Source organism: Thermobia domestica, chromosome 12, assembly GCF_964235325.1.
Source record: "Thermobia domestica chromosome 12, izTheDome1.hap1.1, whole genome shotgun sequence".
Taxonomy (NCBI): Eukaryota; Metazoa; Arthropoda; class Insecta; order Zygentoma; family Lepismatidae; genus Thermobia; species Thermobia domestica.
This window is the reverse complement of record NC_137465.1, coordinates 186,814,849-186,828,485: the sequence shown is the minus strand read 5'-3', so window position 1 is coordinate 186,828,485 and position 13,637 is coordinate 186,814,849.

Below are 13,637 nucleotides of genomic sequence, written 5' to 3'. Positions count from 1 at the left end.
ATTGTATTTTCAGTAGCTGATATGGGATTTTAGCATAGAATATCATCTTTTGGATACTGTATTGATCTAATGGGGTACGAAGCTTAGATGAATGACAAATTGCATGTATATATGAATAGTTTGTAAGGGGGGTACATCTATGTGTAGGTGATATGGGATTTTATCATAGAATATCATCTTTTGGATACTGCAAGGGTCTAATGGAGTACGAAGCTTAGACGAATAAGAAATTGCATGTATATATGATTAGTTTGTAAGGGGGGTACATCTATGTGTAGGTGATATGTGATTTTAGCATAGAATATTATGTTTTGGATACTGTAAGGGTCTAATGGTGTACGAAGCTTAAACAAATGACAAATTGCATGTATATATGATTAGTTTGTAAGTGGGGTACATCTATGTGTAGGTGATATGTGATTTTAGCATAGAATATTATGTTTTGGATACTGTAAGGGTCTAATGGTGTACGAAGCTTAAACAAATGACAAATTGCATGTATATATGATTAGTTTGTAAGTGGCTAGATGTATGTATGTATGTATGTATATTGGTTTGATATCGGACAGGAATATATGTATCATATTGTAGACATATTATCTTTCGTTTGCATGTAAGTGTTTTAAGCATGTGTTGTTGGTTGCGTAGTTTTAGGGGCTATACTAGGATGGATGCAAACACCTGAAATGTTTCTATTGTAGCCTTATATATATTGTAGAGCTGTATATGTTGTTTGGTGATATGCTAGATGAATGCAAACACAAGAACTGATTCCTTATGTATATAGATTACCTTGAATACCATGTTAGAATGTATATATTGTGATTTTTACGCACGTAGATGCTTGCCAAAGATGTTCTAGGGGGTATTTCAAGCACAAAGGATATCACTGTGTTATAACCCATTTACATATAGATATCTTTTCACTACAGTATTCTAATCCTTTACTTACTTCTAAGATGCTTGTTCATCGTATAGTAGACATTATGACAACAATATGGTTTCGAACTTACGATCATTTATTGTAAGAACATAAAATACGTATAAATAACCTTATATGAAGCATAGGTATTGTTCCTTTATCTTATATAGAATACAGATACTTCGTATAATATCAATATTTTTTTCGAGAAATAAAACATATTATTATAAATTGTAACGCTTTATTGTATTTATATACTCTACAATATTCTATTTTGCAATATTGGCATATTGATATACATATATAGATATATTTAAATGAGATATTTACTATACTTAGAATATTCTTAATAACTTATTGACATATTTACATTATATATACGTACAAGTACCAACAGATAGGAAAACTTATGAACATATTTGATGATATTATGACCATGTTATGACATTATAGTACCTTTAGACAGTCTACTATTTACATATACACAGAATACCAATCATTTCACGCACTTAATACTTTGATAACCATATGGCAATGTTCTATAGTCAGTAATACTGTTATGATTTAATCGTCGTCTTTTATTTTGAACTTTCTGATGTGTTTTAGTTTCAGACTTGGATACAATGACAAACCCAGGCTTACGAACAATTCTTCCTGGATTGTGTAACTGTTTTTTGTCAGCTTTATCTTGAACTAGTTGATAAAAATGATCAAAGTTAATTTCTTGTCGTGTACGATGATTTAAAGTTATTCCTCTAATTTTAAATACATAATCTACTTTCCCTGTTTGAACTTCTTTCATCCTATAGGCATAATTTTTTGGCCCTAAGCCTATAAAGGCATCAATTTCCCAGCCATCAGGAACTTCATTAGTTAACTCACCTAAATAGGAACCCAAAGAAAGTGGAGGCTTTTCATTACGTTGCTGCACAAACATAATACTATCAGTGTCGCAGTACAATACACGCTCAGGATGTATAGCTGTTAGTAACTCGTAAAGTTTTAGACGTGCCCAAGAGGTAATGAAGGCTGCAAGGACAACATTGGAAAATTTCCATGGCTTGTTTTTGTTTTCAATGTTTTTATATGATACAATGAGATGGCGCTCTCCAATAGGCAATACAGTTTGTACCTCATATTGTGGTGCCCATAGATAACTTAAAAATTTTTCTGGTGTATCTACAATTACAGATTGAGATAAATCTGTTCTTTGTCCCCATTTTCCATACAAGGAATTGAGAAATATTTTGGAAATATATCTTAGACCAGGATTTGATTCAATGTTATTTTCCGTTAACTGAATGCATTCATGTTCATAATAGTCTGCAATATATTTTTCTTGATCTTGTTTAGTTTTGCACCAGCTAGGAAATCCTGAAGACTCCTGCTTCATTTTTAAGAAGGAATTGACATAATCTTTAAACAGATTATTTTGTGAATCGGATAATTTGAATTCCCAAATCTCGATAATTTGTAGAATTTTGTATCCGAGATTTAAAGCCATATGAAGTTCAGGAGTACAGTATGTACCAGTAAGGACACGCTCGGCATCATTATGGATGCAATTGTTCTCACTTTGTTCCATACACGTACGGCATAACCCAAACAAAAGGCGATCATTACATGTATATGGTAAAATTGGAAAATATAAGTCTTTGGGAGGCAAGATACTACATTTCACTAATCCATGAATACTTTGCACTTGTGGAAAGTCAGGCCCCTTGTATATTATAGGTTTTCCTATAGGCAATGGCTTACGTGCCATCACCCAGGGGTAAAGACTGGTAACATCATAATATGACACAGACTCTTCACTGGTACACTCATATAAGGCATTAAAACATTCTGTACGTCCCCCATGAAAACTATCTTTAGGTACCAGATGGTCGACAAGATCATGACACTGTGTTTGAATAAACTGTTGTAATTTTTTATCATTTTTTACCATATGATCCCATTCACATTCCCACATTTCAATGACATTAAGATTTAATTTTTTAAGAAATGCTATTTTTGTGGTGGTGTTTTCATACCGATCTTGTAGCGATGTACCTTGTTTAGAGGATGAATCTAGCGACACATGTCGTAGTGTAGGATAACAGTTTAAACATCCGTGATAGTAACATCCATGAAATTCGTAAACTGTATTTGTTTTACTTTCAAATCCATCAACCTTATACCTCCCAAATCGTTTTTCCAAGCCATTTCCAGAATGAAGAATTTTATTACCAGTAGTACGTTCTAAGTATCGCAGCCAGTACATTGCCTTCAGACTTTGACGATCACGATGGTCAAACCCATAGGGTGGAATAATTGGAATAATTTCTTTGGGTAAATATAAGGTACGATATGTTAGTATTGCCAAACTAGCAATAGTTGACGCGACGATAAAACATTGGATACCATTTGTTTTGTCTTCAATTAAGTTTGAAAATTTAATGACAGCCTCTGCTAAAATTTTAACATCATTCCGACAATATTCAATCATTTCCTTTTGGAGATTATATTCCTCATTACTTGCAGCACGTTCTTTGTGCCATATAATAAGTTGTTCTCGATCTTCAGTGCTCCTTGAATCAGGATTAAAATATTTTAGATCAGGAATTTTGCCTATATAATTCTGGTTTTCTAATGTATTAAACAAGTACGGGAAATCTCCCTTTCGTAAATTTGCAGAAAGACCTAACGTCTTAGGTAATTTAGATAATTTAACTCCCATATACAGATATGTGTCACGGAAGTAAATCTTTTGTCCTAAACGCATTTCAATAATTTTTTGCCCTGACATTATTACTTCAGGTGTAAAATGATGGTTTATGATCAAAGTTTTAGCACAGAATTGCATATCATAATTACTGCCATTATGGGAAAGCACAATGATTTTTTTAAACATTGGTCGAGTTATTAATACATGATTAACAAATTCTTCAATGTTGTTGAAATCAAACGAACGGAACCCATTTTTATCACCGCATACAAAACATGTATCATCAAGGTTCATGTCCTTACACTTGTAACAAGCATGAATACAATTTACAAAATTTACATGATGTTCTTGTTCTCCCTGTTCATTTTTAGGAAGTAACATTGTTTCTACATCAAAGATAATGTACAAAAAGGTATCTACATGTTGCATCATAGCCGTTTGAACAAAACAAATATGGTCATCGCTTACATATGTGTAACATGTTTTACAATAACGTTCACCACATTCATGTTCAGACTTGCGTGAACGCATGTCAATTATAGTACCACAAAGGACACAAATTTTCTTTGTTTCGCATAAACTTTTTCCGCAAACATTTATCGCTTTATGATTAGCAAAACATTCTTCTGAAGAAAACAGTCTATGACAATCAAAGCATTCAACTTTAATATTATTATCATTATTAGAAACATTATGATACTTTTCGCACATTGGACATTTGAAGTTACACTTATGATTTTGTGTATGATGATATCCCTTCAAACAATACTGACAATATTTCCGTTTGTTTAATAGTGTTGTAATGTTGGTAATTAATTCGTAGTGTCCTTCACTGTACAAAATCAAAATTTTCTTTGATGCATGTATTCCAGGATAAATTACATTATAGTTTCGAGTTAATCCGTTCTTTTCGTAAACAACAATTTGATAATGAGGCGCTAGCTTATTTTGAAACTTTTTTACATCATTAATAGTACATCCATCATGGATTTCAATGTCAACTTTAGCACTGACACACAAATCCTTTGCTTGTTTCATCAATCGTTCAGAATGATTTTTCAATTCATATACGTAGTTATAACGATGATCAGCCCTACCCATTCCAAGAATAATACTCTTGGGAAGACAATACACATCCTTTTCTACAGGAATAGTACATTGTTCCAGGTGTGTTACAAGATCAACAAATTTTGATGAACCCCTTGTTCGTCCCCTACCTTTACGTGAATCAACAATATGAATTTTGAAATTTACTTTATCACCTAATAAATAATTTTCATTACTATTTAAAACATTTTCAATTTTACGAAATAGAATGTCAGAGCTTAAATCCGACTTTTGACGCCACGAAATGTATATTGGTTTATTAATGGTAGAAGCAGAACTTTCTATTGTTATACCAACATACATATCATCATCGGCATCATTTAAAACGTGATCCTTTACAAATTTAAATAACAACTGAATATATTTTTCAGGATCATCTATTCCGCTAGTTTGCATACGTTCAATTGTAACTTCCTTTCCTGTAAGTCCAAAATAACTATATTGTTTGATTCTACTATTAACAATACGAAAATATTCATTTGTTTTACCACTCCCATACATGGTAGGCTGTGATACAGTATTAGTATTAGAGCTTGGAAAGTTTATAAAATTTTCCATGAAAACGCTAAAATCATTTGTAGTTAAACTATTAGCTTTTCCTTCAGACACAAGTTCCATAAACTTTTCACGTGCTAAATTCTTTATATTATCTTGACGAAAGAAGCCTACATGATATAAATCAATAATATCTTTTGCAGACTTACATTTTTTCAAAACAACATGAGGATCACAACCAAAATGCATAAACAACGCCTGCAATAACTTGGAATAAGCTTCATTGCTTACCCTTGCACCCGTAGCATGACATTGGGTTATCACTTCCCATGTAAATAAAACTTCGTTTGGATTTTCATATCCACGTGCTTGTTGTGCTGACAACATGGTACAGATGACAGACTGTCCTTCCGTTGTATGATTAACACACTAAATATGTAATTGCAATTTGAATTATTTTGTCTTATACAGTAAATATTTTATACAATGATGTACACAGAACTTTGATATTTGTTTTCACAGTTTTAAATGTCAAGGTTCGTAAGTAGCCTTTTATGATATGATTTACAATATGTTGACCAAAGATACACTTTTTAAGAATTTTTACACTTACCAGTAAATATAATAATAAAACTTTCCCGAACTTGTTTCAGTTCACAACAAATTTAGTTGTAAGTTTACCGACACTACACTTGAAAGCTTGTCGGGAATTGCACTAACACTTGCCGTTAACTACAATCATAAAACTTCCCGTAACTTTTTTCAGTTTAGTATCGATGCACTACCACTTGTCACTCACTAACTATATTTTAGTTCACCGAAGATATATTTTTAAGTTTATCGGTTAATCCTTTAGCACTTTCCGATAATTGTAATTTACAAAGCACTGTAATAAAATTGATTTAGACTAATTACAGCACTCAAAGTACAAACAGGAAGTGTGTTTACTTTTTATTGATTGCTTATTATCAACACTAATAAATGGAAATTCCAAGAACTCCACACGAAGATTTCCGAAGATTGCCGAAGGTTCCCGAAGTTTTCCGAATATTGCCGAACCTAACCGAAGATGAACATAAGAGTTTATCCACAATTTCTGTACATGTTGGTTAATGTACCACACGAATAGTTCCGAAAATTGCCGAACTTAACCGAAGATGTACACGTTTAGTAAATGTAAATTGGAAAAGACTTGTAACTTTAAGATATATTTCAAAGTTTATTATTATTAGATGTAACTTTATAACAAAATTGGTATTTTAAAATAAATGATTTAACAACAAAGAGTATACCAATGATTGGTTTTACTTTAACAGTAGTAATTCTATAGTGCGCGGCGCGGCTTGCTGCGCTGGATTTATACTTTCAAAATTTAATCTCGTACCCAAACGCATTTCGTTTTGTAATCTCGTACCCAAAGGCATTTGGTTTGTAATCTCGTACGCAGGTGCTTTAACATATTTTAAATTAGTAATACAGATATTACACAATATGATGTAATTTGTAAATGCACTATTAAAGTTTGCAACACTTGAAATAATTATAACTACTTGTTTGTATGCTTTTCCATTGTGTTATTGGTCTAAAAAAATTCCTTTGTTAGTAATGCTAGGAATTTCTTTTGCTTGCTTTGCTACAGGTGTTTAAACGGGTTTAAACTGGTTTAAACTAGTTTATTGTTTTTTGTTATACAATTATTCAGTTCTGCAGGAACTTAGTTGTTAATTTTTTATTTGTTTGCTTCATTAGAAGCTCAGAGGAATTACATTTCGAAAATATTAAAATTATCAAAACATAAACTTGAACATAAGAAAGTTATTTTTAACACATCACAACACGATTAAACTTAAAATTTATTACATGAAACTTTTTGATTGTTAAATGGACAAGTAAAATTTAAGTCAGTGTTGCAATTGAATACACAAACTAAAAGTAAAAGAACAAGTTACCAAAAGTAAAGTGTAGAAACATAACTTAAAACACAATGTTGCAATCTAAATTGCAAAAGAAAATTAAAAAATACAACTTACAAACAAAATGTACAAACCGAAAATAAAAAGTGCAGAAATAAAATTTAAAAAAAACAATGTTGCAATCTAACATACAAAACGGAAAATAAAAATATAAAAGCAAAACTTAAAACACAATGTTGCAATTAAAAATGCAAAGCTAAAAAATACAGAACCAAAACTTAAAACAGTGTTGCAATCAAAAATACAAGAGCAAAAGTTTAAAATACAATGTTGTAATCCAAATTGCAAAAGAAAAAATTAAAAGTACAAGTTTAAAAATTGAAACATTCAAAGCTAAAAATACAAAATCAAAACACAATGTTGCAATCCAAATTGCAAAAGAATATTAAAAGTACAACTTTAAAACACAATGATACATTTTCAAATTCGAAACAAAATAAAAATTACAAGTTAAGAAATAAAAATGCAAACTGAAAACTAAAAATGCACAATCAAAATACAATGTTACAATCTAAAATACAAAATGGAATTAAAAGTACAACTTTAAAACATAATGTTACATTACAAATTCGAAACAAAATAAAAATTACAAGTTAAAAAATAAAAATGCAAACTGAAAACTAAAAATGCAGAAGCATAAAATTTTAAAGAACACAATGTTGCAATCTAAAATACAAAAGGAAATTAAAAGTACAACATTAAAACACAATGTTACATTACAAAATCCAAAACAACATTAAATTTACAAGTTAAGAAATAGAATTAGAAACTAAAATAAAAAATACCAAAAGAAAATTCAAAACAATGTTGCAATCCAAATTGCAAAGAAAAATAAAAAATACAAACATGAGACATACGAACATTACCTAGTAGTATACGGATCTGTACTTTTACCGTCATTATTTTAATGACATGAGTTTGCAACACATTTTGGGGAAATAAGGTCCGTATACTACTAGGTAATGTTCGTATGTCTCATGTTTGTATTTTTTATTTTTCTTTGCAATTTGGATTGCAACATTGTTTTGAATTTTCTTTTGGTATTTTTTATTTTAGTTTCTAATTCTATTTCTTAACTTGTAAATTTAATGTTGTTTTGGATTTTGTAATGTAACATTGTGTTTTAATGTTGTACTTTTAATTTCCTTTTGTATTTTAGATTGCAACATTGTGTTCTTTAAAATTTTATGCTTCTGCATTTTTAGTTTTCAGTTTGCATTTTTATTTTTTAACTTGTAATTTTTATTTTGTTTCGAATTTGTAATGTAACATTATGTTTTAAAGTTGTACTTTTAATTCCATTTTGTATTTTAGATTGTAACATTGTATTTTGATTGTGCATTTTTAGTTTTCAGTTTGCATTTTTATTTCTTAACTTGTAATTTTTATTTTGTTTCGAATTTGAAAATGTATCATTGTGTTTTAAAGTTGTACTTTTAATATTCTTTTGCAATTTGGATTGCAACATTGTGTTTTGATTTTGTATTTTTAGCTTTGAATGTTTCAATTTTTAAACTTGTACTTTTAATTTTTTCTTTTGCAATTTGGATTACAACATTGTATTTTAAACTTTTGCTCTTGTATTTTTGATTGCAACACTGTTTTAAGTTTTGGTTCTGTATTTTTTAGCTTTGCATTTTTAATTGCAACATTGTGTTTTAAGTTTTGCTTTTATATTTTTATTTTCCGTTTTGTATGTTAGATTGCATCATTGTTTTTTTTAAATTTTGTTTCTGCACTTTTTATTTTCGGTTTGTACATTTTGTTTGTAAGTTGTATTTTTTAATTTTCTTTTGCAATTTAGATTGCAACATTGTGTTTTAAGTTATGTTTCTACACTTTACTTTTGGTAACTTGTTCTTTTACTTTTAGTTTGTGTATTCAATTGCAACACTGACTTAAATTTTACTTGTCCATTTAACAATCAAAAAGTTTCATGTAATAAATTTTAAGTTTAATCGTGTTGTGATGTGTTAAAAATAACTTTCTTATGTTCAAGTTTATGTTTTGATAATTTTAATATTTTCGAAATGTAATTCCTCTGAGCTTCTAATGAAGCAAACAAATAAAAAATTAACAACAAAGTTCCTGCAGAACTGAATAATTGTATAACAAAAAACAATAAACTAGTTTAAACCAGTTTAAACCCGTTTAAACACCTGTAGCAAAGCAAACAAAAGAAATTCCTAGCATTACTAACAAAGGAATTTTTTTAGACCAATAACACAATGGAAAAGCATACAAACAAGTAGTTATAATTATTTCAAGTGTTGCAAACTTTAATAGTGCATTTACAAATTACATCATATTGTGTAATATCTGTATTACTAATTTAAAATATGTTAAAGCACCTGCGTACGAGATTACAAACCAAATGCCTTTGGGTACGAGATTACAAAACGAAATGCGTTTGGGTACGAGATTAAATTTTGAAAGTATAAATCCAGCGCAGCAAGCCGCGCCGCGCACTATAGAATTACTACTGTTAAAGTAAAACCAATCATTGGTATACTCTTTGTTGTTAAATCATTTATTTTAAAATACCAATTTTGTTATAAAGTTACATCTAATAATAATAAACTTTGAAATATATCTTAAAGTTACAAGTCTTTTCCAATTTACATTTACTAAACGTGTACATCTTCGGTTAAGTTCGGCAATTTTCGGAACTATTCGTGTGGTACATTAACCAACATGTACAGAAATTGTGGATAAACTCTTATGTTCATCTTCGGTTAGGTTCGGCAATATTCGGAAAACTTCGGGAACCTTCGGGAACCTTCGGCAATCTTCGGAAATCTTCGTGTGGAGTTCTTGGAATTTCCATTTATTAGTGTTGATAATAAGCAATCAATAAAAAGTAAACACACTTCCTGTTTGTACTTTGAGTGCTGTAATTAGTCTAAATCAATTTTATTACAGTGCTTTGTAAATTACAATTATCGGAAAGTGCTAAAGGATTAACCGATAAACTTAAAAATATATCTTCGGTGAACTAAAATATAGTTAGTGAGTGACAAGTGGTAGTGCATCGATACTAAACTGAAAAAAGTTACGGGAAGTTTTATGATTGTAGTTAACGGCAAGTGTTAGTGCAATTCCCGACAAGCTTTCAAGTGTAGTGTCGGTAAACTTACAACTAAATTTGTTGTGAACTGAAACAAGTTCGGGAAAGTTTTATTATTATATTTACTGGTAAGTGTAAAAATTCTTAAAAAGTGTATCTTTGGTCAACATATTGTAAATCATATCATAAAAGGCTACTTACGAACCTTGACATTTAAAACTGTGAAAACAAATATCAAAGTTCTGTGTACATCATTGTATAAAATATTTACTGTATAAGACAAAATAATTCAAATTGCAATTACATATTTAGTGTGTTAATCATACAATGGAAGGACAGTCTGTCATCTGTACCATGTTGTCAGCACAACAAGCACGTGGATATGAAAATCCAAACGAAGTTTTATTTACATGGGAAGTGATAACCCAATGTCATGCTACGGGTGCAAGGGTAAGCAATGAAGCTTATTCCAAGTTATTGCAGGCGTTGTTTATGCATTTTGGTTGTGATCCTCATGTTGTTTTGAAAAAATGTAAGTCTGCAAAAGATATTATTGATTTATATCATGTAGGCTTCTTTCGTCAAGATAATATAAAGAATTTAGCACGTGAAAAGTTTATGGAACTTGTGTCTGAAGGAAAAGCTAATAGTTTAACTACAAATGATTTTAGCGTTTTCATGGAAAATTTTATAAACTTTCCAAGTTCTAATACTAATACTGTATCACAGCCTACCATGTATGGGAGTGGTAAAACAAATGAATATTTTCGTATTGTTAATAGTAGAATCAAACAATATAGTTATTTTGGACTTACAGGAAAGGAAGTTAAAATTGAACGTATGCAAACTAGCGGAATAGATGATCCTGAAAAATATATTCAGTTGTTATTTAAATTTGTAAAGGATCACGTTTTAAATGATGCCGATGATGATATGTATGTTGGTATAACAATAGAAAGTTCTGCTTCTACCATTAATAAACCAATATACATTTCGTGGCGTCAAAAGTCGGATTTAAGCTCTGACATTCTATTTCGTAAAATTGAAAATGTTTTAAATAGTAATGAAAATTATTTATTAGGTGATAAAGTAAATTTCAAAATTCATATTGTTGATTCACGTAAAGGTAGGGGACGAACAAGGGGTTCATCAAAATTTGTTGATCTTGTAACACACCTGGAACAATGTACTATTCCTGTAGAAAAGGATGTGTATTGTCTTCCCAAGAGTATTATTCTTGGAATGGGTAGGGCTGATCATCGTTATAACTACGTATATGAATTGAAAAATCATTCTGAACGATTGATGAAACAAGCAAAGGATTTGTGTGTCAGTGCTAAAGTTGACATTGAAATCCATGATGGATGTACTATTAATGATGTAAAAAAGTTTCAAAATAAGCTAGCGCCTCATTATCAAATTGTTGTTTACGAAAAGAACGGATTAACTCGAAACTATAATGTAATTTATCCTGGAATACATGCATCAAAGAAAATTTTGATTTTGTACAGTGAAGGACACTACGAATTAATTACCAACATTACAACACTATTAAACAAACGGAAATATTGTCAGTATTGTTTGAAGGGATATCATCATACACAAAATCATAAGTGTAACTTCAAATGTCCAATGTGCGAAAAGTATCATAATGTTTCTAATAATGATAATAATATTAAAGTTGAATGCTTTGATTGTCATAGACTGTTTTCTTCAGAAGAATGTTTTGCTAATCATAAAGCGATAAATGTTTGCGGAAAAAGTTTATGCGAAACAAAGAAAATTTGTGTCCTTTGTGGTACTATAATTGACATGCGTTCACGCAAGTCTGAACATGAATGTGGTGAACGTTATTGTAAAACATGTTACACATATGTAAGCGATGACCATATTTGTTTTGTTCAAACGGCTATGATGCAACATGTAGATACCTTTTTGTACATTATCTTTGATGTAGAAACAATGTTACTTCCTAAAAATGAACAGGGAGAACAAGAACATCATGTAAATTTTGTAAATTGTATTCATGCTTGTTACAAGTGTAAGGACATGAACCTTGATGATACATGTTTTGTATGCGGTGATAAAAATGGGTTCCGTTCGTTTGATTTCAACAACATTGAAGAATTTGTTAATCATGTATTAATAACTCGACCAATGTTTAAAAAAATCATTGTGCTTTCCCATAATGGCAGTAATTATGATATGCAATTCTGTGCTAAAACTTTGATCATAAACCATCATTTTACACCTGAAGTAATAATGTCAGGGCAAAAAATTATTGAAATGCGTTTAGGACAAAAGATTTACTTCCGTGACACATATCTGTATATGGGAGTTAAATTATCTAAATTACCTAAGACGTTAGGTCTTTCTGCAAATTTACGAAAGGGAGATTTCCCGTACTTGTTTAATACATTAGAAAACCAGAATTATATAGGCAAAATTCCTGATCTAAAATATTTTAATCCTGATTCAAGGAGCACTGAAGATCGAGAACAACTTATTATATGGCACAAAGAACGTGCTGCAAGTAATGAGGAATATAATCTCCAAAAGGAAATGATTGAATATTGTCGGAATGATGTTAAAATTTTAGCAGAGGCTGTCATTAAATTTTCAAACTTAATTGAAGACAAAACAAATGGTATCCAATGTTTTATCGTCGCGTCAACTATTGCTAGTTTGGCAATACTAACATATCGTACCTTATATTTACCCAAAGAAATTATTCCAATTATTCCACCCTATGGGTTTGACCATCGTGATCGTCAAAGTCTGAAGGCAATGTACTGGCTGCGATACTTAGAACGTACTACTGGTAATAAAATTCTTTATTCTGGAAATGGCTTGGAAAAACGATTTGGGAGGTATAAGGTTGATGGATTTGAAAGTAAAACAAATACAGTTTACGAATTTCATGGATGTTACTATCACGGATGTTTAAATTGTTATCCTACACTACGACATGTGTCGCTAGATTCATCCTCTAAACAAGGTACATCGCTACAAGATCGGTATGAAAACACCACCACAAAAATAGCATTTCTTAAAAAATTAAATCTTAATGTCATTGAAATGTGGGAATGTGAATGGGATCATATGGTAAAAAATGATAAAAAATTACAACAGTTTATTCAAACACAGTGTCATGATCTTGTCGACCATCTGGTACCTAAAGATAGTTTTCATGGGGGACGTACAGAATGTTTTAATGCCTTATATGAGTGTACCAGTGAAGAGTCTGTGTCATATTATGATGTTACCAGTCTTTACCCCTGGGTGATGGCACGTAAGCCATTGCCTATAGGAAAACCTATAATATACAAGGGGCCTGACTTTCCACAAGTGCAAAGTATTCATGGA